This window comes from Vipera berus (genome assembly GCF_964194415.1).
Source record: "Vipera berus genome assembly, chromosome: 4".
NCBI lineage: Eukaryota > Metazoa > Chordata > Lepidosauria > Squamata > Viperidae > Vipera > Vipera berus.
In genome coordinates, this window is record NC_138206.1 from 78857677 (window position 1) to 78885502 (window position 27826).

A 27826-nucleotide genomic window follows, 5' to 3' on the forward strand; every position below is an offset into this window, starting at 1 on the left:
TCAATATTTCAGTGCAACTATCACCCCATAGATTTTTAAGTAGTCCTGAAGATCTGAAAAAGGGTACATAAAGAGCCTTAACTATAAACCAATGGCTGTATACTAAGAGTGAAATTGAGATTCTGATCATTTGGATCCAATGATTTTAAATAAACAGAATGTAAAATTTTTCTAAATTGTATGAACTGAAAAAAATAATAGTGTATGTTTACTATTCATACACTGTAGAAGCAGTGTGTATCATTAACCAATCTCTTGTTTTGAAAGTTTGTTCTTTAGTTTTTATACACAAAAACAAAATGCCACATTACATAAAATCTTAGCAACAGCATCATAGATATTACAGTATGCAGTTCGTTCATTTGTTGATGATTTTGTGGAACTCAATATTTCTTAGATCATTTTTGACTGGTTTAGGCAACTGCTCCATCTAAAACGTAAGTGTGCATGTAAAAAAAGGTACTATGTTACAAATAGTGCAACACATTACAAATAATATGCAAAATATATTCCTAGATGCTTCTATTGTGCTAGTTCAATCAAAAACATAATTTCTTGGTAAGAAAACAATGGAAAAAATAATGGACTAGGATGGAAGGTAATTAAGTCTGGCATTTATAAAATTTTGTGAATGAGACAGACTAAGTGCATTGTAAGAGGCTTTTCTAGAAAACACCTTCACTCTCGAGTAAAAAATGCACTGTAATATAAATATAAAAGAGAATAAGTAGCATTGATACAGTGGATCTTACTTCAGAGTAAAGGCATAGGATTGTTGCAGTAGCCTTTAGGGATTAGACCCATGCAGGATGGAGAAGTGTAAGATAAGTTTGTCTTGGATTTCAATCTAAGAGAGTACCTGAGAGAGAACACATGCTCAAGAAGCTTAGGCACAAATTCAGTCAAATGTCCTTATTAATGGTTCATATCTAAAACATATTTCTGACACCTCTCAATTCTTTAAGGAGGCATATAAAAAACTATTCAAATGGACTAGACAGAAATTTTAACTTGACAAAAGTACTCAAAATATAATTTACAGAAAGAAAAAAACAACATTCTTTACAGGTGGATCTTAAAAATTAAGCTTTTATTTATTTTTTTCTTAATAATGAGTTGTGGTTACTGAATGAAATTTTATTATTTGTTTCTATAGCAGCAGACTAAAAAATAAAAGTATTAGCACAGAATCTTGATATTTTTCTTCTAGAAAACATTCATAGAAAAAGGCTAGCTTTTTATTTTCTTTCATCCCTTCCATCATAAAAGTAAGACTAACTAAAAATGATTGATTGATCCCATTGGAAATACTGTAAGTCTTCCTTAATTGTTGTGAGAAGAGACTGGTCTCTAATATAACATGTCCCATATATAATTAAAATATCCTCAAGTCTTATCTAAGCTATGTCATCCAGTATTGATTTTACTGAGACTTTATAACACTTAAAGCAATCAGTTTTACCTCTTGGTTTAAAACAGTATCTTTTCTGCTTATAAGCAGTATAGCCAGCTATGGCCCCAAAGGTCAGCATCACAGCTACAGCAACAACAGGAGATGTAATCTGAGCTGTCGTAGCAGAGTCAACTAAGGAGGGGAAAAAAATAAGTTAAGAATACCACCACAAGTAGTCCTCAACTTATGACCACAATTGAATCCAAGATTTCTGTTGCTAAGTATTTCAGTTGTTAAGTATGTTTTACCCCATAGTATGATCTTTCTTGCCACAGCTGTAAGTGAATCACTGCAGTTGTTAAGTTAGTAACATGCTTGTTAAATGAATCTGGCTTTTCATTGACTTTGCTTATCAGAAGGTCGCAAAAGGTGATCACATGATCCTGGGACACTGCAACTGTCATAAATATGAGCCAATTGCCAAGCATCCAAATTTTGATCATGTGACCATGGGGATACTGCAATGGTCGTAATGTGAAAAATGATCATAAATCATTTTTCAGTGCCATTGTAACTTTGAATGGTCATTAAATGAATGGTTGTAAGTTGAGGACTGATGATGAAATTTCATCATTACCCAAATCATGTAAATATCAATAAATTAGAATGATGTTGCCATTTGAGATGGAGAGAATAAAAAACAGAAAAACCTTACAACCCAAATGTTTGACTAGGTCTAGTGGCAAGAAATTACTTTGTCTACAACTCAAACCCATTTTTCCCTGATGATTTCTTTTCTTTTGGAAACAATATGTGAGAAACCAGAGGATCAGCGATTTGGAATCTGGTTTCTCAACCTGTCCACAAGATATATCCTGATCTTTCTTTCTTCCTGCATTAAAACAAACAAACAGAGCAAAATCTTGGGTGTTGGCTGGATTTCAACTGGAGACTGAAATAAAATGAAATAAATATGATGTTGCTTATCTGCTTAGTGAAAGGACTGAACTTAATTTTGCAAGCATAGTAGTTTTGAAAAAAATTAAGGAAGTACTTTGGGGCTTCCAGTTTGTGTGCAGGGCGCTTTCGGACGCACAAGGGAGAGCTCCCTCCCAGCCGTTGGTTCTTTCTTCTTTGGAGGACCCTGAAAAGGATCGAAAGTCACCCTGGAGCGGTGACCACCACAAGGAGACACTCCTGCGATCGTGGAAGGGCGGCAGCCCTCTGCTTGTATCCAGAGCAACTCCTTTTGGCCCGAAGCAGAAGAGACCGGCCATCAACATGGCTGATCACTAAGCCGCTCCCTGCTGAAAGCCAAAAGCACCAACTAGCACAACGAAGCAATCTGAAGGACCTGGGTGAGACCTTTCCTTTTCTATCCCCCTAACTGCCTGCCTGTGGGACTTTTTTGAAAATTCTCTCCCCCCTTTTTTTGAGAAAACAGTTTCTCTATACCTGGGGGAGCAACATTTTAAGCCTTAAAGTATTGAAGGAAAAAAAACCCAGCTGATTAAACAAAGAAATTAAATAAACTCATTCATACTTACTAAAAAGCTCCTATTTCTGTGGGGATCTACTACCCTATTTTTTGTTTAATATGTGAACTAAGGAAAAAAGAATGGACTGATATTATTGATATTATTAGAAAAATGTAACAAATGTTGATATGCAATTGTATGTTTACTAACAATAATAAGAATTGTATTTGCTTAATGCGGAAAAATTGTTATTACCAGAAGAAGACAGGATGTATTGGTGGGTGTAACATTGGACCTAGTTGAAAAAACTTACATGTATCACCAAATTATTAATGGACTCAGTCATCACGTTGTCTATTGAGCACTTGTTTGTGAAAATAGAAAATTAATAAAACATTTATAAAAAAAATAATCTTTTTCCAACTATTCCAACTAAGTGGTCCTCTGCCACTTCCAGACTAGGAACCCCCAGTTACCTTTTCTTTTAAAGTTACTTTATAAAATATACTTTAAAAATATACAGTATTTACTATTTACAAATTTCGACTCTAAATAATCACAGAGACACAAAAGCAAAACAAAACAAATACAAACTCTTACCCATATTTCCACCCTGATCTGAAGTTTGTTCTCTCTCGCCTAAAATAGAGTCAATAACATGGTTATTTCAGGAACAGAAGCATTAAAAAAACCAAAAATATCACACTACCACAAGTACTAAAAGTACCAAATATCAAAAATATTCAAAAATATATTACAGAAAATATATCCTCAAAATAGAGAATAAAGAAAGTTGAGGGAATAAAAAACAATTCATGGGGGCACTCTAACCTGTGTCAGAGATTGGGACCTAAGGACATAAGTGCAGCATTCATGTGGCAATATGAGCATGCATGTTATTTCAATGACATCGGACACCATTTCTGAGCTTTCCATTTCATCAGTATGTTATTCTATTGATGCCGTAATATGTTATGATCTGTTTACATATTGAATAGTAGACTATAAAATGATAATATTGAGAATCTTGGCAATTTTCCCTATATAACAGACGTCTATAAAAGTCAAAGTATGAATTTCAAACTGCCTATTATGGATTAAAATGTTTGTTAAAAGCAAATCTACCAATTAAATTATTTTGCCACATTGCAAAAGTAGAGGAACATGAATCATCTGAAAAAAAATCTATACACTACCTGCTGGGCGTGAAGGTAAAGATTTCCCATCATTAAGATCTAGGTCATTAAAAGCACCTAAAAGGAAAAAAAAAGTTACTCTTTTCCCTGTCTTTCATACTCTCCTTTTCTCCATCTTGAGGAATTCAGAATCTATCTGAAATATAAGCTGATGTACCAAAATGCATCTTGAAGTGTCTTGCAAATGGTTTGATGGTATTTGATGTGAAACTACCTGTCAGATCCCTTAGGAAAGAAAAGCCTTCGACTCCATTTGGTTAGAGCAAAGGATTCTTTTACTAAGATTGTTGGTTGCAGTAAAGTCAAGCTAGCTCTGAAATTGCCATGCTCGCTGGATACAAAAATAAAATGTAGGTTTGCCCCAGCCCATCACTCCCCCATGATCAGACCATTTTCAGCCAACTGAAGCTCACCAAGATGTTTTGAGAATTCTGAGATGTTTGGGGGTAATCCGCATATTTCTCAGGGTGCCTGGCCACTGAATGCTGGTACAAACAGGATCCAGCTGCTCTTCTCCTTCTCACCTGTCATTCACCCCCCTCCCAATTTCCTATCACGTATACAAAGCTTTATTGTTCTTTCATTCTTCCTCCTTTCATCCTCCTCCCCCTCTTCTTTTAATGGCAGGATGCTTGTGAAGCCCCCAAGACAAGCCAGGCAGAGCTGACATTACAGATATCTAAAAATGTAAATGGTCAAAAGCAGAGTCTTAAGCAATCATGCAGAACAGCAAAGCAGATTCTTATGCATGATAACTAAAATGAAAGAAAGGTAAGGAGGAATCTTGCAAGAAAGCAGCACCAAAAGAAATTGTTGTGGCCTTGTTACACAGCTTGGTCTTTCCAGGTCATGCAAATTCCTGCAGCCAACTGCCACACAGGCTTTCTTGCATAGACATTCATATTTCACATGGATACTATTCAATCTCAGGAGAGGTTTAGCTCAACTTGACATACTATTCCCTTTATCTGATGACATACATCTACTTTACAACCTAGTTAATATAGATTACATGAACAGTACTTTCTTTAAAGTACTAAAAATTAAATTAGAACTGCTGATCAATATGTTCCAATAATATTGATCAATGGATTTAAATGAAAAGAGTGGAAAGGTAGCTAAAAATTTCAAAACTTAACAACAAAACCAAATGTTACCAGTTCCAATGGTGCCGCTACTGACATTGCCACCATTAAAGGAATTTCTTAAATCAACATATTACAAATCAATAAACACAATCAAACCAGTGGAAAGAAAAATAGATAGATAGATCTAAATAACACAAATTCCTTTCTTACCACCATTTCCATGATTATCTGAATATGGTCTAAGGTCAGGATATAAGAGAGGTCGAGGTTTGTTACCTAGGATAAATATTTCCAGATATACAGTAAATTTCCTTATCACACATTTTATTTCTTTAGGAAAAATAAACATTTCTTTAATCTATTCTTATCCAGAAAAATACCTTGAATTACAATGCCCATAAATGCCAATTATTATTCTTGTTATCAATACTGGAAGATTATTTTTACCTTTCCTTACAATAACTATAACTATAACAATAACTAGGGACCACTCCGGTGGGAAGGTAACAGCGTTCCGTGCGCCTTTGGCGTCTAGTCATGCTGGCCACATGACCACGGAGACGTCCTCGGACAAGCGCTGGCTCTTCGGCTTTGAAACGGAGATGAGCACCGGCCCCTAGAGTCGGAAACGACTAGCACGCATGTGCGGGGGAACCTTTACCTTTACCTTTTTACAATAACTATTAGGAATGGGCAATTGATGGAAAGGGACAGGAAAAAATGGCATTCATCTTTAAGAATTAAGAAGGAGTTGCACTCTGGAAAAAACAGAAAACCACTCCAAAAAGGGTTACAATGTTCAAACCAGCAGTATACAGTATTAGGAAAAACTCGTTAAAGGGCATTGGGAACATTTCAGTTATAGTTTTAGATCTGGCACAAAGAAAGCTTTAGCATTGTGGTATTTATTTGAGCAGCTGCAATTTAATGCTTACCCCCTGGTGGCTTTTTGGTTGCTTCAGAAGGCTTCTTATCATCTAAGCAAAGTAAATGAACATTACTGTATTATTAAGATTATCAAAAAAGAGGCTAGCTGTCATTTCTAAAACTCATTGTGATGTTAACAACACAATCCTATCCTCTCCTTATTGGAAACAAACCCTCAGAATTAGCACAAGCTGGGCAACTGAACTCCTCTTCACTTTTAAGGTCCCCTAAATTCCCAAGGTCACATGTCTACTAATTCCTATTAATATACTATTTATATTCATTATTTTCAGGAGGAACAAAAATAAAAGAGGTATTTCAAGCTTCCAATATTCTTTACAAACTTATCAATGGCTGAAAATCAAGCCAGAAATCACACTCCTATTCCCTTTTGCTCTCTTGGGTAAAGTTTTTATAAATGCAGAGTAAAGGTTGCTTGTTCCTAAACCTATTCTGTGGGATTGAGTTGATATTTATATAATTTCCTGTGAAAAAAGTTCCTTTCAAAGAGATGCAATTTTCAGGTCTCTTAATTTAAAAAAATGACAAGAATCAAATACTGAATATCTGAAAGTTTAACCAAAGGGAATTTACCTTCAAGATATATTCAGTTCCACAAATACTTTATCTCTAAGATTGCCTGGACAAATATTTTTTTGTATTTGATAATTGTTCCTAAATTAATATATTATATGCAGTATTGCTTAGTAAAGAATGTTATGAAATATGCTATATTACTATCACTCTAATTAGATGCATATGAATATGCAGGATAGATAGATAGGGAACTCATCAAATTTGCCGACGACACCAAGCTGGCAGGAATAGCCAACACTCCAGAAGACAGGCTTAAGATACAGAAGGATCTTGACAAGCTTGAACATTGGGCGCTATCTAACAAAATGAAATTCAGTGGTGAAAAAAGTAAGGTTATACATTTAGGCAAGAAAAACCAAATACACAGGTATAGTTTAGGAGGTGCCCTGCTCAATAGTAGTAACTGCGAGAGGGATCTCGGAGTCCTAGTGGATAATCACTTAAATATGAGCCAGCAGTGTGCTGCAGCTGCCAAAAAAGCCAACACAGTGGTAGGCTGCATTAATAGAGGGATAGAATCAAGATCATGTGAAATGTTAATACCACTTTACAATGCCTTGGTAAGGCCACACTTGGAATACTGCATCCAGTTTTGGTCACCATAATGTAAAAAAGATGTTAAGACTTTAGAACAGACATGTCTAACTCGCGATGTCATGTGATGTCGTGCAACGTATCGGAGCTTTTTTCCCATTGCCGGCAATAGGGTGGGCGCGGTTTTGTCGTGACGCGTCCGGCCCATGGGCCGGCAGTTTGACACCCCTGCTCTAGAGAGGGACAGAGAAGAGGGACTGGTGATGGTTAGGGGACTGAGGCTAAAACATACAAGGAACGGTTGCTGGAATTGGGTATGTTTACTTTAATGAAGAGAAGGACAAGGGGGGGGGACATCATAGCAGTCTTCCAATATCTCAGGGGTCGCCACAAAGAAAAGGGAATCAAGCTATTTTCCAAAGCACCTGAAGGCAAGACAAGAAACAATGGATGGAAACTAACCAAAGAGAGAAGCAACCTTCCTGACAGTTAGAACAATTAATCAGTGGAACAACCTGCCTCCAGAAACTGTGAATGCTCCAACACTGGAAGTCTTTAAGAAGAGATTGGACAGCCATTTGTCTGAAATGTTATAGGGTTTCCTGCCTGAGCAGGTGGTTGGACTAGATAACCTCCAAGATCCCTCCCAAATTATTATTATTATTATTATTATTATTATTATTATTATTATTATTATTATTATTATTATTATTATTATTATTATTATTATTATTATTTTATTATTCAACAACAATATGAATAAATAAAGATCATTTTTATGAAGAGGTATGTATTTATATTCTTTGGAAGCAAGTGTGTACAGCTTACATTGGCTGGTCTTGAAATTTTAAATAGGGTCAGCCATAGTTCATATTTGGCTGTACGTATGTGGTAACATACTAGGAAAAAGCAGAGCTTTAGGGCTAGATCACTGTTTTCTAATCTTGGCAATTTTAATATGTGTGGACTTCAACTCCCAGAATTCCGCAGCTGGCTTCTGGCAGCTGAAGTCCACATTTCTTAAAGTTGCCAAATTTGAAAAACATTAGGCTCGATCACTGGTGTCCAAACTTTTGGCTTGAATAGACCATACTAAGTCTTGGGCTCCAAATGAGGAGCCTTGGTGGAGCAGTGGGCTAATGCCTCCTTAAGTAACACCAGCTGCCTGCAATTAGTGCAGGTTTGCATCCCACCAGGCTCAAGGTTGACTCAGCCTTCCATCCTTCCGAGGTAGGTAAAATGAGGACCCAGATTGTTGGGGGCAATTAAGCTGACTTTGTAATAATGCCGCTTGGGGTGTGTGTGAAAGCCCTAATAAGCAGGCATATACATAGAATGAAGGCTACTGCTAAGCTTGTAAGCCGCCCTGAGTCTTCAGAGAAAGGCGGGATATAAATGGAATTAAAATGAATAGAATAGAATAGAATAGAATAGAATAGAATAGAATAGAATAGAATAGAATAGAATAGAATAGAATAGAATAGAATAGAATAGAATAGAATAGAATAGAATAGAATAGAATAGAATAGAAATCTGGAAGGGACCTTCAAGGTCTTCTAGTCCAGCCCCGTTGTGATTCAGGGTCAGCCTGTGGGTTTGGCAGTTGGGTCGGACGACTCAGAGGAGGAGGAGGGGGGTGTTGAAGAGCTTGCTGAGAATAATATTGAGGCTCCACAGAGCCCTCAGCCAGGGCCCTCCCACCTGGTCATGACGGAGACCCAGCTGTGTGAGCCTGACAGCGTGGATGAAGATGACCCACAGCTGGCCCTGTTCAATGACGCCCGACGCCCAATGGGGCACCTCGGAAGAAGGCAGAGAGAAGCCACGCCCTGAACTGTATAAAAGGGGAATGCGTGGGAGGGCTGGTTTGCTGAAGGCAACCGCTTGAAAAGCTCCTGTTTCATGGTTCGTGTTTGCTCTCTTTGCTCTGTGTTTTTATGTTAATAAATTTGGCAGGCTTAATTCCAGCCTCTTGCCTTCTTGTAAAAGGGGTTGTCCCTGCCTTTTATGCAGGGCCGGTAGCAGGCTGGTACAGAACAGTTTGCCTTCAGCCTCCCACCCCTTACTATTATTATGGAGCAGCTACGTGCTGAGAATGCTCAGCTCACCCAGAAACTCACTTTGCTGGCAGCTCAAGTGGCTCAATTGCAAGCTCAGGTCCATGCTGCACCCCCACCATCACCCCCACCCAGGAGAAAATGCCAAGTTGCGATGCCGGATAAATTTACTGGCAATCCAGAACTGTTTCCTGCTTTCCTGGGACAATGCCAGCTTTTTATCAGCGTGAGAGCAACTGATTTCCCCACTGACTGGGATAAGGTGGGGTTTGTGTTAAGCCTTCTTTCGGGTGATGCAGCTCGTTGGGGCACGCCTCTGCTGGCTCAACCTAGTCCATTGTTGGACAACTTTGTGGGGTTTTGTGATCATATGCGTCTGATGTATGAGGACCCTATAAAGACGCAGACTGCTACTCGTCGCCTGAAAGCTCTGAGGCAGGGCTACATCAGCGATTTTCGGCTGCTTAGCCAGGATTCCGCCTGGAATGAGGCTGCGCTTGTGGATGCCTTCCAGGATGGATTGTCGGAGGAGATGTTGGATGAGCTGGCCCGTGTGGATATTCCCTCAGACCTGAATGGGCTGATCCATCTCTGCCTGCGGATCGATGCTCGGTTGCAGCAGCGAAGGAGTCGCCGTGCCACCCCACAGACCCTGCAGCCCCTGTTGTGTGTGAGACCCCAGCTCAAAGGGAGGAGCCAATGGAGCTGGGTGCCACCAGGTCTCGTCTATCGGTGACTGAAATGAACAGACGACGATCTGGGGGGTTGTGTTTTTACTGCACGGACCCTGGGCATTTGGCTGCTTTTTGCCCAAAGAAGCGACAGCGGGCATCAGTGACCGAGTCTGCCCCAAGAAACTCCCCTACTTTTCTGTCGGGAAACGCCCCGAGCCCGATCTAGACAGTGTGATAGATCAGGCGTCCCACAACAACACTGAGCGACGTCTTTCTGATGCTGTCTGTGGACCTCCACGGCATCTGATATTGGAGGCACATCTGATCCTTCCTGGCAAGCCAGAGGGGATTCCAGTCCATGCCTTAATTGACTCTGGGGCCACTACAAATTTTATGGACTCAGCATTTGTGGCCAAATGGGCTGCTCCCCAGTGCCCAGTGGATCTGCCCATGTTAGTGGAGACTATTGATGGTCGAGTGCTCCTGTCTGGGCCAATTACGGCCACCATGCAACCATTATGTATGGCCATCAGTTCCCATGTGGAGGCCATCCAGTTCTATATCACCTCAGATCTGCATTTCCCCGTGGTCTTGGGACTGGCGTGGCTCCGGGCGCATGACCCACAGATCTATTGGTCACAGAACTTGGTCACCTTCCCAAGCTTGCAGTGCGTGGACCACTCCCGCCATATCTGTGCCGGCCAGGTGGAGGGTTCCCCAGGGGTTTCCTTGCCTCCCGAACTGTCTGACTTTGCTGATGTGTTCAGCGAGACAGAGGCGGATCAATTACCCCCGCACAGGCCCTATGACTGCCCCATTGATTTAGTCCCTGATGCGCCCCTCCCAGTGGGGCGTTTGTACTCCATGTCGGACCCCGAGTTGGCTGCATTGCGGAACTTTCTGGAGAAGAATTTGGCTCACGGTTTCATCCGGCCCTCGTCCTCGCCAGTGTCTGCACCCGTGCTCTTCGTCAAAAAGAAGTCTGGCAAATTGCGGCTTTGCTGCGATTATAGGAAACTCAACGCCATCACGGTGCGCAATCGTTACCAGCTGCCCCTCATCCCCGAAGTCTTGGACCGACTCCGGGAGGCTAAGATCTTCACGAAACTGGACCTGCGTGGAGCTTACAACCTCGTCAGGGTTCGGCCGGGTGATGAGTGGAAGACGGCGTTTGGTACTCGCTATGGACATTTTGAGCACACGGTGATGCTGTTTGGCCTGACCAATGCCCCGCCGTGTTTCAGCATTTCATGAACGACATTTTCCGGGATTTGTTGGATCAGTTTGTCGTGATCTACTTGGATGACATCCTGATCTACTCCCCATCGCGTGAGGTGCAACATCAGCATCTCCATTCAGGTCCTGCAGCGACTCCGAGAACATCGGCTGTTTGCCAAGTTGGAGAAGTGCCATCGATTTCCTGGGTCACCGCATCTCGGGTGACCATCGATTTCCTGGGTCACCGCATTTCTCCTGAGGGCATCGCCATGGAGCCGAGTAAGGTTGAGTCTTTGCAGAGTTGGCAACCCCCGTGTCACGTGAAGGATGTTCAGCGACTTCTTGGGTTCGCCAACTATTACCGAACTTTCATCCCTGGGTTTGCTGCCTTGACAGCCCCCCTCACCCGGCTCCTGCAGAAGAAGACTCGGTTCCAGTGGAACGCTCCAGAACAACAGGCTTTCCAGACTTTGAAGGAAGCCTTCATGAAGGAGCCCATCTTGAAGCATCCTGACCCGCAACGGCCGTTCATCGTGGAGGCGGACGCCTCCGACATTGCCATTGGGGCGGTGTTACTCCAGGCAATGACGCCCAGCGGTACCCTCTTCCCTTGCATGTACCATTCACGAAAACTGAACCCTTTGGAGCGCAATTATACAATCTGGGAGAAGGAGTTGCTGGCCATCAAAGTGGCATTCGAGGCCTGGAGGCATCATCTGGAGGGAGCGCGGCATCAAATCGAGGTCCGGACGGACCATAAGAATTTGGAAAGCCTGCAGACCGCTCGGAATTTGAACCAACGCCAGATCCGGTGGTCTCTTTTCTTTGTGAGGTTCGACTTCCGAGTTCGGTACATACCTAGCGGGCACAATCAAAGAGCGGATGCTCTGTCCAGGAAGCCCGAATATTCCCGAGTGGAAGACAAGCTTCTGCCCAGGACAGTGATCCCCGTCGAGTCTTTTGCTGCAGTGCAGGAGCCGGTTGATATAAGGGCTCGGATCCGAGAGGCACAGTAGCAGGAGGTGTCGGTGGCTCAGCAGAAGGAGGAGGTGGGGCCAGATTCTCCTTGGACGGTCACAGTTGGACTCTTGTATTATCGTGACCAGGTCTACGTTCCGGGAGGGCCGCTCAGGGGACTCATCCTCAGCCAGTGTCACAATAACCCGGCGGCGGGGCATTTTGGCCTGTTCAAGACCCTGAACCTGGTCTCCTGTACCTTCTGGTGGCCCCGAGTCTGACACGACGTCCAGTCCTATGTCACCTCTTGCATCCCATGCAGGCAGGCCAAGTCAGCGACAGGGGCCCCGCCTGGATTACTGCACCCCTTGCCGACACCCAAAAGACCCTGGGGAGCTGTGTCCATGGACTTCTTGACGGATTTACCCCCATCCTCTGGTTTTACAACAGTGTATGTGGTGGTGGACATGCTGACCAAGATGGCGCACTTCATCCCCTGTCACGGCTTACCGTCAGCCCATGCCACTAGTCGTATGTTCATTCAGGTGTTTCGGCTGCACGGCCTCCCTGATAGAGTCGTCTCTGATAGGGGGGCCCAGTTTACAGCCCGCTTCTGGCAGGAGTTGATGCATGCGTTGGATATCAAGATTTGCCTCTTGTCCGCGCATCATCCTCAAACTGACGGGGGAACCGAGAAGGTCATCGGTATCCTGGAACAATATCTGCGCTGCTACGTCAATCTGCAGCAAAACAATTGGGTGGACTATCTGTCCATAGCTGAGTTTGCATTTAACAATTTGCAGCACACCTCCACACAGATGACACCGTTCTTGGCCAATGTGGGATATCACCCCCGTTTTTTCCCCCTTTCTCCTGTGGATTCACCGGAGCCAGCAGCGAACGACTTCATGGCAGAGTTACAGGTGATCCATCGATTGGTGCGACGTCAGTTAGAGAAGGCCAAGGCCGATTACAAACAGTTTGCTGATCGGTCAACGTGGGATACGCCTCCACTATCGGTGGGAGATCGGGTCTGGTTGTCCACCAGGAACCTACCATCAACACGGCCGGTGAGAAAGTTAGATCACCGATATTTAGGACCGTTCCCAATCGAGGCTGTCATCAATCCGGTTGCCTATCGCTCAACTCTGCCACGTTCCCTGCGCGTGAACCCAGTCTTTCATCGGTCTCTGTTGGTCCCCGAGCAACCGGCATGTCCACTCCGCCGAGCGGAACCTCCCCCATCAGGACCTCGTGATGGAGACAGCACCCCCGAGTACGAGGTCGGCAGCATCAGGGACTCCCGTTGGCTGAAAGGTCGTTTCCAGTACCTGATTGAATGGAAAGGCTACGGACCAGAGGAGTTCACCTGGGAAGATGCGACCGCCGTTCATGCCCCTGCTTTGGTGACCGCTTTTCATGAACAATTTACATCCCGACCGCATCCGGATCGGCAGGCCCGGGGGAAGGGCCCTGCGGTGCGGGATAGTGTTGTGATTCAGGGTCAGCCTGTGGGTTCGGCAGTTGGGTCGGATGACTCAGAGGAGGAGGAGGGGGGTGTTGAAGAGCTTGCTGAGAATAATATTGAGGCTCCACAGAGCCCTCAGCCAGGCCCCTCCCATATGGTCACGACGGAGACCCAGCTGTGTGAGCCTGACAGCGTGGATGAAGATGACCCACAGCTGGCCCTGTTCAACGACGCCCGACGCAGAAGGCAGTCGATCAGGAGTAAACAGAGGAAGGCAATGGGGCACCTCGGAAGGAGGCAGAGAAGCCACGCCCTGAACTGTATAATAGGGGAATGCGTGGGAGGGCTGGTTTGCTGAAGGCAACCGCTTGAAAAGCTCCTGTTTCATGGTTCGTGTTTGCTCTCTTTGCTCTGGGTTTTTTTATGTTAATAAATTTGGCAGGCTTAATTCCAGCCTCTTGCCTTCTTGTAAAAGGGGTTGTGCCTGCCTTTTCTGCAGGGCCGGTAGCAGGCTGGTACAGAACACCCCCTGCTCAAGCAGGAGAATTTATACCATTCCAGATAACTGACTGTCTAGTCCAGGGGTCTTCAAACTTGGCCCTTTGATGACTTGTGGACTTCAACTCCCAGAATTCCTCAGCCAGGCACGCTGAGGAATTCTGGGAGTTGAAGTCCACAAGTCATCAAAGGGCCAAGTTTGAGGACCCCTGGTTTAGTCTCTTCTTAAAAACCTGCAGTGATGGAGCGCCCACAATTTCTGAAGGCAAGCTGTTCCACTGGTCTTTAACAGAATTAATGTATATAAATATTGCTAAAATCACTTAATAATGTTAAAAGTTTACAATCTTATGAGACTGCATTAGTGCATTACTCGGTGTCCAGTGCAGCACGCACGGTCACATGTTTAAAATTTTGTGACATATTAATGGTATTGACAGAATAAATATTGATTGATATCTGATTTGGTGGGAATACATTGTTTAAACAAAGGTCTAGTTGTAGTCATTCATCATTTTAATTTTCTAAGAATCCTTATGGGATGCACATGTGGTGAACCAGTATTGAAAATTATTAGGATGTTATACGACTAAGGGTTGGATTTGCAAAATGTCAAATCCCATTCATTTTAAAATAAATAAAAATAAAAATCAAGTGATGCAGGAAGTCTAGTGGGCATGAAAAGAAGTATCTATCTGCTGGTTGCCATGAGAATAATGTTACCCACCTTTGACATAAGCTGAAACAAAATTCAGTTTAATGAAAACATTTAACTTGTTCAGTAAGAATTTTTTATTTTCTAATATACTTACTTGGGTCAAGAGCATCTTTTAAGTCAAAATCGTCATTGTCTATCAAAAGAAACACAAACATTGAAGAGTTTAAAAACATCTTGTTCCCCTTTTTCCATAGGTTGACCTGTAAAAATATTGCCATATTGTATATGGTAATATATGGTAATATCTCATAGTGAGATGGCATCCTAGGAACAATGCATTGTTTACTCAGTTCCTGAATATATTTTCTGATGGATCCTGTTCCTTTTTTGCCCATCTTAAAATCTAGTCTTAAAATCTCATGTCCAAAAGATTTTTGATCAATAGCAGATAAATTCAAAACACGTTCAGTGAGCTTTCAGTAGCCAACAACTCAGTTATATGAATATTAAACAGATACTGCATATCATATAGAATACATCTGAGACATCTGAAATAAGCAGCTGGAATTCACTGCAAATTCACTTTTTGCTGAGCAAAAAAAAAATACTTTCTGATTATGGATGCTGGTGAGAAAATACCCACTATAGTTTTTCCAAAAAGAATTACATCTTATTTTTTTGTGACAGGTCATATACATGATTGATGGACCCAGAGTATGGTATTCTGTAATAACAGTGTGACTGAGGTTAGGGGTATGCAGAGTGTTGTGTATTAATATGTTATGTTAATGGTTATGTACCACCTGTAAATAGTTATGAGGTAAAACACTTCGGCAGCTTTTGACAGCTGTCAAAGCTGCCGGTAGCCACTGCGCAAGCACAACCGCTTGACAGCTCCCAGCTGTCAAAGTCACAGGAAACTGCGCAGGCACGACCCAGCTTGACAGCTCTGGGCTGTCAAAAGCTCACCACTGCCGATTGGCTCGCGCGACAAGCGGGAAACCGGCACTGCTCTGATTGGTCGCCTGGCGGCCAGCTGGGGGTATAAATAGAGGCGCTGCGAGTCTGTTCCTCGCCTGGTTCCTGACAATAAAAGGTTTTCGTTAGCCAGCTGTCTCGCGTGCTTCTTCAGCGGACGAAGCACTGGCGACGAAGGTGGGATATACTGCTTCGCATAGCTGAAGTCACTAGCCGAGGAAAAAAAGAAATTTTTTTCCACGGCTCGGAGCTAGTCACAGCTGAAATCACCGGTGGGAAGTACAACTTCCTCAACGCCCGCGAAGCAGTACCCACAACCGGGACAGTATGGCCAACCTCGGCCACATCCGCGAGTTCAACATTCGCCATCCTGAGTGCTGGGAGTCGCATTGGGGCCAGGTAGAAGGGTTCCTGCTGGTCAACAAGATCACGGACGACCGGGCCAAGGCAGCGGTGCTCCTTTGCCTCAGCGGACCAGCCGTGTACGACGTGGCCGTGGGACTTTTCAGTCCAGAGCCCATCGCCACCATACCGTATGCAGAACTCACGGAAGAACTGAGTAAGCATTTCATGCCAACCAAATTAGAACTATTTATTTATTTATTTATTTTATTGTATTTGTATACCGCCCTTCTCCCGAAGGACTCAGGGCGGTGAACAGGGCACATATAAAAATACAGAGTACAAAAATTAAAAAAGAATTAAATAGGAGCCCGAGCTAAAACAATAGAATATAAAAATCCACAATAAAAACCCCAACACGGCGGGGGCGGTCCATCTAGTGTTAAAGCCAAAGGTCAAAATCAATGTCCTGCTACATGGGGTTCCCTGTGAAATGGAAGTTGATTCAGGGTCCTCGGCCTCCCTCATTTTGTGGAAGACTTATAAAAGCATTTGCAGCCGCAGCCGGCAGCAAATTTCCCTACAACCCACCAGCATACACCTTGCCGACTTCCAAAAAACCCCAATCCTACTTAAGGGAAAAGCCAAGATTCTGGTGGAATTTAGGACATTCAGGGGACTCCTAACGATTCTAGTAACGCAGGGAAACCGAACCAGTCTGCTAGGTCTTGACTGGTTTGAAGCTTTAGGAATCGCGTTAACAGGAATTAACACAACTCAGTCCACAAGCCTTGAAGTTGTCTGCCAGCAGTTCGCAGACGTCTTCGATGGCTCGTTAGGAAAATATACAGGCCCCCCAGTGTCACTAAAATTAAACCCCGAAATATTACCGATAAGAATAAAAGCTAGGAGAGTTCCGTTCGTGCTCAAAAACAAAATTGAGAACAAACTGGACCGACTCGTTAATCTAGGAGTTTTAGAACCGGTCGAAGGGGGTGAATGGGAAACACCAATTGTGACCCCAATTAAATCTAACGGCCAAATAAGAATTTGCGCCGACTATAAGGCCACCCTAAACTGAGCGTTGAATTCGCACGCTTACCCCGTCCCAGCAGTGAAAGACGTCCTCGCAGCCATTAGGTCCGGCGCCATTTTTGCGAAATTGGACTTGGCGCAGGCGTATTTGCAACTACCTGTCACCCCGGGAACTGCAAATGCACAGACCATCGTCACGCACCGCGGAGCTTTCAAAGTAAATCGTTTACAATTTGGCATATCCGCAGCCCCAGGAATTTTCCAGGAAATTATGGAAAGAACCCTTAAGGGAATCCTTTACTTCAACGATGTACTTATTGCAGGAGAATCAGAAGGGGATTTGGCAAACAAATTGCGGGAAGTTCTAAGCAGGTTCAGGGCAGCAGGACTTAAATTAAAAAGAGATAAATGCTCTATTGGGGTACCATCAACAGAGTTTTTGGGATACAAAATTGAGTCGTGGGGAATTCACCCCACTGACTCAAAAATCAAAGCCATCAAAACTGCACCAACTCCTAAAAACAAACAGGAGCTACAAGCCTTTCTGGGGCTACTAAATTTTTATCATGCCTTCTTGCCCCACAAGGCAACCATCGCTGAACCCCTGCACAGATTACTTGACAAGGGTACCCCATGGTCCTGATCTCCTCAGCATGACTCCAGTTTCCAGCTCCTTAAGAACTTGCTCACCAGTAATTCCACTGTAACACTTTACAAAGATGAATTGCCCCTATGTTTAGCATGCGAACCTTCTCCTTACGGGATCAGGGCAGTTCTAAGTCATTTAACTCAGAATGGAACCCAAATGCCAATAGCGTTTTACTCCAGAACGCTTTCCAAACCAGAGCGCAATTACGCTCAAATTGACAAGGAGGCTTTAGCGATAGTTGCCGGCGTGAAAAAATTTCACGACTACCTCTACAGACGGCAATTCACCATCTTCACAGACCACAAACCACTACTGGGAATTTTCACATGGGATAAACAGACACCCCAAATTCTATCCCCCCGAATTCTTAGATGGTCTACCTTTTTATCTGCTTATTCATTCAAATTGATCCACAAGCCGGGGAAGGAAATGGGGAATGCTGACGGATTAAGCAGACTTCCCCTACCGATAATAGACCCCGACCCCGCTCCAGCTGGCAACATCTTAGCAATCTTAGAATTACCAGAATGCCCCCTCACAGCTAAAAACATCGCTGCCGCCACAGCTAAAGATAAGATCCTTAGCAGAATATTAACCTGGATTGCCTCTGGATGGCAATCCAAATCCCCCAGTCCTGAGTTCCAAGCATATTTCTCGAGGAGAACGGAACTTTCATCACACCTGGGGTGCATACTGTGGGGGAATAGGGTCGTAGTTCCCGAAAAACATAGACCCAAGGTTTTGAACACATTACATGACGGGCACCCAGGTACAGTTAAAATGAAGGCATTAGCAAGGAGCTACGTCTGGTGGCCGGGCATAGATACAGAAATCGAGACACATGTAGCCGGCTGCTACCCCTGCCAGGTTGTCAGACCCGCACAACCACAAGCCCCCGTCCACAGATGGGAGACAACCAAAAATCCCTGGTCCCGGGTGCACTTAGACTTTGCGGGACCCTTTCAAGGACAGGTATTTTTAATAGTAGTTGACAGCTACTCCAGGTGGCTGGAGGTCGTGCCAGTCAGTAGCATGACTATGACTGCCACAGTACAGGTACTTTTTGCCACACACGGCCTGCCCAATGTCTTGGTATCCGATAATGGCGCCCAATTTACTTCCCGTGAATTCCAGACTTTCACCACGGAGAACTCTATTAGACACATCACCACGACTCCGTTCCACCCCTCGTCAAATGGCTTGGCTGAGGTTATGGTAAAGTCCACCAAAGATGCACTTCGGAAAATCGTCACGGGAAACTGGCACCGCAAGTTAGCGCAATTCTTACTGGCACAACACACCACCCCTTGGACGACCACCGGAAAATCACCAGCGGAACTGCGTTGGGGGAGACGACTTATGACTAGACTTGACAGATTACACCCGGATAGGACAACGGCAGAACCAGACCAACCCATTCCTCATAGAACCCTGGCCAACGGCCAAACTGTCTGGGCAAGAAACTATGCGGTAGGGAACAAATGGATTCAGGGGGTTGTAATTGAACAAACTGGACCCTTATCATACATAATTGATGCCGGTAATAACTGCCACCTACGACGACACATTGATCAATTGCGACAACACAGCCCACAAAACTGGGGGGAAAGGGGGAGCGGGGAAAATTCAATGCATTGCACCACTCCAGGAACTAACACGCACCCCCCACTGAACACACTTAACGAAGGGGCCCACGAAGCCCAGGATCCAGACCCAGACCAAGAACTAGCGCATCCAGAACCGGGGGAAAGAGAGCCGACTACAGCAGCGCCCCTCTGTCTTTCGAAGAGAACCAGGAAACCGCCGGCCTACTTACAAGATTATGAATGGGGCACACGACTAAAAAACAACCAGAAGGACTACCCCACCAGTTCGGGGAAGGGGTAAGGGGCGTTGTGTATTAATATGTTTTGTTAATGGTTATGTACCACCTGTAAATAGTTATGAGGTAAAACACTTCAGCAGCTTTTGACAGCTGTCAAAGCTGCCGGTAGCCACTGCGCAAGCGCAACCGCTTGACAGCTCCCAGCTGTCAAAGTTGTAGGAAACTGCGCAGGCGCGACCCAGCTTGACAGCCGAGGGCTGTCAAAAGCTCACCACCGCCGATTGGCCCGTGCGACAAGCGGGAAACCGGCACAGCTCTGATTGGTCGCCTGGCGGCCAGCTGGGGGTATAAATAGAGGTGCTGTGAGTCCGTTCCTCGCCCGGTTCCTGACAATAAAAGGTTTTCGTTAGCCAGCTGTCTCGCGTGCTTCTTCAGCGGACGAAGCACAGAGCTATTAGAAAAAAAAATCTGATTTGTCAAAGAAACTCCAAAGAAATATTTCTCAACTGGCTTAAATACAATATAAGTTGAAGTCAGGAGAGGTTTTGGCAGGCTTTCAAAATTCTGTGGGAATCCCTTAATCTCAAAATTCTAGATTCTATTTCCAAGGTTTATCTGTCAGCCCAATGATTTCAGTTATATTATGGACATGTAGAGACTGTATCAGAGGCAGGCCTATTCCTATGTCCCCACCATGTCAAGTGTGACTCCAGTGTTCTATGAACATCTTTGCCAGTTAGATGCTGCACTAAAGAAAAGTGCAAACTTCTGAAGTTGAGGGATGGATGGTATCCTATTGGATCAAAGTTACTCTTCTTCTCAACTCCCTCTGCCCCAAATTGAAGTCAGGACACCATTGTGTTTTGCCACTATCTCCTCTTTTCCAGTCAGTCTGACTCTTTGCCATTTGCCAAACACTGGCTGCCTTTTTACCCCCTCCAGTGTCCCTATTTAATAAATTGTTTTTTATTGCAAAAGCAAATGCAGGACAAGGATCAGAATTGGTCAAGGAAATACTGTTTGGAGTTATATATTTTTTGTATTCCCTTATTGGCTAGTTGAATGATGTATTGGTCTATTTAGATTGCTTACTCAACACCAAGGTGACAGCACTCACAAGATGGCATGAATGAGGCTCATAAAATATGGAATTGACAAAAATGTGACCTATATAATTGTACCCAATGCAGAGGCAAAAAGCATTGGTTACTGGACTGAGAAAATGTTGGCCAGCACTATAATCTGGAATTGAACCCTTGAAAAAAGTGTTAAATGAAAAACTAATGTTGCTGAATCTTCATAACTGTGGGGAAAGTTGCTGCATAGGACACCACCAATAACAGTGCAGTTCTTCCCTATTACAAAACAATAATGGACTAGAATTGCAGCATGGAAAGACACAAATACAATAATAATTAATAATGGGCTCTGGAAGAAATAGTTGATGGTGAGTATGAAAACACTGATCCTGTGAAAAATTGGTCTAGTTAAGAGAAAGCTCTGGGCTTCCGGATGGCAAGGCGACGCCGGAGGCAGCCATTTCTTCGTTGTCAGCCTCACGGCTCCGTAGAGCCGCCGAAAACAGCGCCGATCAGCTGTTCGGCAGCTCGGAAGCCCCCACCTCGGGAGAAGAGGAGGGGGTGAGCGTCCAGGTAGGGGTAGAGCTCTCCGGGGCCGCCAGAACTTAGAGTTTTGGCGGCTGAAGGATTGAGCCCCCCCCGAAGCCTGGGCATGCTCCGGACTGTGAGGCGCCTCTGCTCCGGGTTTTTTGGAGCAGAACAGGGCGTTCGCAACCATCCCTGCTAGCAAGGAAGAGCTTTTGAGAACGAGGACGCAGGCAGAGCGATGCAGGAGATTTTCGTGAAGATGATGTTTTGATCTTTAACTCAATGGACTTTGCTGAATCTGCAAGTGAAAGTGCGTAGTTAACAATAGAGGGTGATAATGGCGGCTATATCTTCTAAAGTTCCTGCCCTGAGGCAGCAGTCTTCGGTGAAAACTTCATTGTCCTCTGCATCTGAATCTGTATCAGCTTTTACAGTAAAAGATTTGCAGAGTTTGCTGCAAGAGACTATGGAAAAGCAAATGCAACAATTTGTTGAGATAATGGAGAAAAAGTTGGAGGAGAAGTTTACAGAGAAATTAGCAGAAATAAGAGCAGACATCACATCTGTAATGTTAAATATGGCTAAAAGCATTGAGATTCTGGATGAAAGAGTGGAAGATCTTGTTCAAAATGATATTAGAATGGAAGCCAAAATGACAGAAACTGAAAATGTGATAGAGAAAATGGATTATGATTTGATTTCGACACAGTATTCTCAGATGGAGTTTGCTTTGAGAATCAGAGGCCTAAAATAAAATCCTAAGGAAAATTTGATGAAAATGGTTTCTGAGGTTTTGGAAGGGGTGTTGGAGCGACCAGCAGATGAAATAATGGAAGATATAGATAAAATCTTCCGTGTTAATTCGTGGATTGCAAGACAAAGGAAATTACCCAGAGATGTGGTGGTTTATTTTACAAAGAGAAAGATTAGAAATGAAGTTATCCAGGCCTCCTATAATATTGATTTTGTAATGGATGAGCAAAAAGTTTTGATTTTAAAAGAGATTCCTGCAAGAATTTTAAGAAAAAGGAAGGAATTTGCTTTTTTGACACAAGAATTGAGACGACGTGATATTAAGTTTAGATGGCAAATACCAGAGGGTATGGTGGTGACTTATGAAGGCACGAGGCATTGTTTTACTACGGTGATTCAGGCACGTGACTTTTACAGTAATGTTTTAAAAGCAGTCCCCATACCGTCTTTGGAGTCTACAAAGAAAAAAGGTGACAGAGAGCCTCAACGTTCCAGAGAGAATCCACAAGATGTTGAAGGGTTAACGCAGACAGATGTGAAAGCTACAGGAGTGGGTCAAATTTCATCACCATGGGAGAAGGCCAGAAATTGGAAGAGGTGTGCTGCTTCTGGAAGAATGAAGCAAACCTGAGGATTTAGTTGCATAATTGCAAGAGATAATAATGTAATAAGGATGCTAGAAGGATTAAGTATTTGGGGATTCATTTTTCACCCTTATAAAATAATTATATAATATTTTGTGTTGCTTTAGTTTTAAGATGATTATGAAAATTTAATTGGGAAGATTTGTAGTAGTGTTTATTGATATTCTGTAGGTTATGCTTTGTTATTTGGATGGAAAGTTTTAAGCCTGGAAGGTAATGTATGGTATTTTAAGTTGTATAATACATTAGAAGGAAAGATTGTATAAACTTGGTTTTAGTATGTTAAAGTTTAGTTGGATAGAATAGTTTTATAAAACTGATATAAATTGTTTTATGTGTGATTGAAATTAATTTGTAATACTTTTATGGGCAATATTGGAGTAGGTAATAGAATATAAGAATGATGTGATTATATAAAAAAATTTTAAGTTTGGAAGATGTATATATATATATGTTTGGAGTTTATCTATATGAGTTAAAGCTCGATAGTCTATATAGTTCAGGATTGTTTGCGTAAGCTAGATTATGATTGTTTGTATTTTTATACCCTGTATTCTGCTCTGGGAAGTGGGGGGGAGAGGGGAAAGGGAGGGTGGGGTTGGGGAGGGTTGGGGAGGGTGGGAGGGAAGGGGGCTGGGGGGGTTTCTTTTTCTTTTTTGTTGTTGTTTGTTAAAGATAAAATGTATTCTAAAACTTTTTAATAAAAAAAAAGAGAAAGCTCTGGGATTAAAACAGGACTAAAATAATAATCAAGCTGTCAGGTACCAAAACTCAAAAAGATTATAGAAATGTGGAAGGAATAAATGGGCACTGATGTAATTGGAGGGAAAGCAAATAAAATTTCTACATAGATTTAGAAATTACTAGAGCAATCTTTGGCACAAATAAAATATGACTGTGTATACTTAAACATATGGTATCTATTAATAACACTGGCATGTTATCTGAGTCATGCCTCATTATGATTTGGGGAGGAGTCGTGAAGATATCAATATGGCATAGAAGCTATAAAAATAAAATGATGTGATCTTATGATAATATAATTGATATTTTCAAAGTTACAGATCACATGATGTATCGTGACATATCGCATCTTTTTTGCCTTTGAGGAGCCAGGGTGGGCATGGCCTATGCATGACACATCCAACCAATGGGCCACCAGTTTGACACCCTTGTGTTAAGGTATTATTGTGAGAGATAATGAATACTTTTAGCATTATCTTTAATAGTCAAGACTGAATCAAGGATAAGGTAAAGGTAAAGGTAAAGGTAAAGGTTCCCCTGCACATGTGTGCTAGTCGTTTCCGACTCTAGGGGCCGGTGCTCATCTCCGTTTCAAAGCCGAAGAGCCAGCGCTTGTCCGAGGACATCTCCGTGGTCATGTGGCCGGCATGACTAGACGCCAAAGGCACACGAAACGCTGTTACCTTCCCACCGTAGTGGTCCCTATTTTTCTACTTGCATTTTTATGTGCTTTCGAACTGCTAGGTTGGCAGAAGGAATCAAGGATAGAGGGTGGGAAATATAAGATATACAGCAAATATGAGAAGTATTTTTGATATATGGCTCATGTGTAGAAAAGGAAGGGAAATGGAAATTCCCTACCAAACATACACCATTTATTATGTTTTATAAGAAAGAATATATCTTGTAAAGCACACTGCCTGCATGCAGATCTGTCTCTGCATGTGAAATTCACAACTGTAGTTACATAAAAAGGCAACTCCCAATGCAATTATTTTGGAACTAGAAAGTCCACATACTTGACTTAATGAGTGTTATGCTTAAAGGATGAAACATTTAGAAATAAGAATCTAGATTCATTTGGCTGCAGATTACTTTTTACCAAATTCACATTAACCATCTTCTTTTCTTTAACATCCCCATTCCTCATTCTCATCCACTGTAGATAAACAGAAACAGCTGCAATACTTTTCCCATATTTTTTTCTTTTAGCTTAGAAAAAAGTTGAAATTCCAAAACACTTTAGTAATTTAAACTTAGTCATTAAATGTTTCAGACTGTGTAGTTAAAGAAACTTGATCAAAAACATCAGACAGATTTCCAATCAAAGCTGTATGCTGAAATCAAATTTATACAATCTATCAATATTTATTATGGTCACAGACCAACAAATTTACACAAAGATTAACACTTTTTAAATTCAGAGGGCACTGAGAAGCATTTACCTTTTATTCAGAGACTCTTTTTTTTGGAGATTTTAATAATTTACTAAACTTGTCATATCTTCCATTAACAAAATTGTAGATGAGCAGGCTGACCCAATGGTGAGATCAACTTGCATCAGTTTGGAATCTTTGGTCTTCCATAAAAAAACTATATCCAGCCCCGTGTGAATCCCATTGACCATTAGTGCCATTTTTGCTTGACCATTAGTGGATCAGATTCTTATGTATAGGTAGCATGTAATAAATTTTTAGTGCTTGAATTCAACTCCTGTTCCTGGTTATTTGTATCTGACAAAAATAACTACGAATTGTAATCAAGAGAAGACAGATGTGAGTTATTTCTTTTTCTATCACTGCTAGTAGAAAAGCTGTAGCTTTGCTGAATGGAGAAGATACTACAGTCAATATGTAGATACTACATATTACAGCTGTTAACGTTATTATTTGAATAAAACTCTCATGATCACCTACTTGAGGTAAGTTATGGGAACTAAAATTCTTTAATATCTGGAAAGGTACATTTGTTTTGGCACTTTTGTTTATGCCTATTAACTTGGATTGTGTTCCAAAGTTCTAATAAAAACTAAGATAATTTTGTAAATTATACATGAATGTATTGTTATAATTTGGGAATCAACTTGATAATTTTAAGTAATGAATATATCATGATGGGATTGTTTGCATTGTAAAATACAGTATCAGCTTGAGTATTTCAGTAGATAGGCTTACAGTGAAATAAAACTAAATGAATATTGCCTGTACTGTATAGGTTTCCAAAGATGATTGAATTCATTCGAAAGATATTCATAATTTCAGTTTATCTTCTATTTAGCAGATATTCTGACATGCCATGTTAAAACATCATAAAATCTTATCCTTAATAAACTTGGTACAAAAAGGAAATAAAATGATCCCAACATCAAATTAGAGATTTTTATTTCTACAAGGGAAAATATGAGTGCAAATTGTATTCATACGAAACAAGATTGCGATCGTTGGCACCAAAAGTGTTGAAAAGTTTAAGTATTGAAGGGCTTTTGTTTTACAACAGCTTTATTGTCTATGCAACCAAGATAATTTTCATTCTAAAAATCTAAAATATAGATAAAAACTATTTTAAAAATCAGTAGCATCCAATTATGCCTGCAGTTGTCTAGTTACTACGTTTTTAAATAATTGCTTCAAACTAGAAGATTAGAAATTGTCATGTAATGGTGTGAACACCAGAAACAAATGATAGATCACTTTTTAAAATTTACAACTCATTTTACTGATTTTCATTCACAGCTTCACCTACACATAATTAAACATATACATACATCTGAAGTCAGCTATGGAAGGTATACAGTCTCTGACAATAGTCTCACTCAATATTGGTCAGTGGTTAACAAATGCCATAGGTTCAATTGTCATATTAATGCTATTGAGATAAATTAACATACGACTTGGTACATCAGTTTCCTATCAACCTTGAAATACAGAAATGGGCTTTTGATATAACTTGAGTCTAAAATAATTTGTTTTAGAAAAACACTAGAATTACATCAATATTACACATAGTATCCATCACCAAAACCAAAGAATTAATAACTTACCTGCAAGAGTTAACAGAATGTATCCAATGCACAAAAAAACAACTGGCAGCTTCACCATGTCTTGGCTTTTATTTTTATAATATGAAGCAAAGGTATTAGAATTAAACAAAAAAATTCTTAGTAAAGTATGTATCTCTCCAACTACAACACCTTCAAACCTTGTAGATACCTTAAATGTCCAATTAACAAGGAAGGTGGGAACAAAACACAATCCAGTCACAAACTATTTTAACATTTAGCAGCTGTTTAATGCAACACCCACACATAGATGTTGCAAGAATCATCCCTTAACTAATACGTAGTAAGAGTCATTTACATTGAGAAAGTGGGAGGAATCAAACTGCTAGCAGCCCTGAAGAGAGGCCTGGATCAAATTTTTTCTTTACTAATCTCCCTTCAAAGAAAATTCCCAACTTTTAGAAATTTGTTTTTTAAGACTCAATACAGACAAGCTTGATATGGTATAAAAACATACGTATACCTTGCACTCATCCTGAAGAGGATAATATTCTATTGGCTATCAAATCTCTGGAAATTAGGAACTGTTGTTTTTATTGGAAATGTGTTGCACAATACTTTGATACTTCAATAATAAGAGCTTCTTCTTTCATTCATTAAACCAAGTATTAAACCTATTTTCTGTCTTTAAATATTGTAAAATATCTGGATGTCCCTAGGTGAAGTTGTTTATCAGTGCTGAAAGACACAAAGAAAAATGCTAAATTTCAAGAAGCCAGAATCTTTCCCAGACTTTTAATTCCCACCTTTCCAGTCAGTTGCAGACTCATACATCTATAGTGCAGACCATGGAAATTTGATATAGAACTTTAGAACTGCTGAATTATCCCACACTTGCAAGATTCTAGGCATAGTTAGTGCTTCCAGAGTTAAATCCAGAGTTAAATAGATAGTTTCATCTGCACAATGGACAGTATTTTACTAATTTATACTTATTTGGCATACAAGTAGTCTTTGATATATAGCCATTTGCTTAGTGACCATTCAAAGTTATGGCCACTGAAAAAAAGTCTTATGACCATTTTCACATTTATTTATTTTTATTTATTTATTTTATTACATTTATATACCGCCCTTTCCCGAAGGACTCAGGGGGGTTTACAGGGTGATTAAAAAACCAAGATACAAAAGTTAAAAACAAATTTTAAAAAAATTATATTTGTCCCTGCATAAATAAAACCCCAGTTAAAATAAGATTAATCCTCAGCCTGGGCCAGAGAGCTCGAAGAGCCAGGTCTTCAGGTCCCGGCGGAATGAACAGAGGTCGGGGGCAGTCCTCAGCTCCACTGGCAGCTGGTTCCAAAGGGCAGGCGCCCCCACTGAGAAGGCCCTATCCCTGGGTGTCGTCCACCGGCAATCTCTTACCGGTGGCACCCTGAGAAGACCCTCCCTGTGGGAGCGCACTGGACGAAGGGAACGTGATGCCGGCAGCAGGTGTTCCCTCAGAT

At 41.8% G+C, this 27826-nt stretch overlaps 1 pseudogene across 1 annotated transcript; it reads right to left on the reverse strand.

Annotated features, from left to right (window-relative positions):
- Window positions 1-27596, reverse strand: LOC308667241 (annotated as a pseudogene). The gene is made up of 8 exons (XR_014028813.1): window positions 26342-27596; window positions 14898-14936; window positions 6091-6132; window positions 5366-5431; window positions 4068-4124; window positions 3472-3510; window positions 1463-1585; window positions 1-53 (listed from the first exon to the last, which is right to left on the reverse strand). The product of XR_014028813.1 is annotated as an uncharacterized misc_RNA (transcript).
- Window positions 27597-27826: the final 230 nt, after the last annotated feature.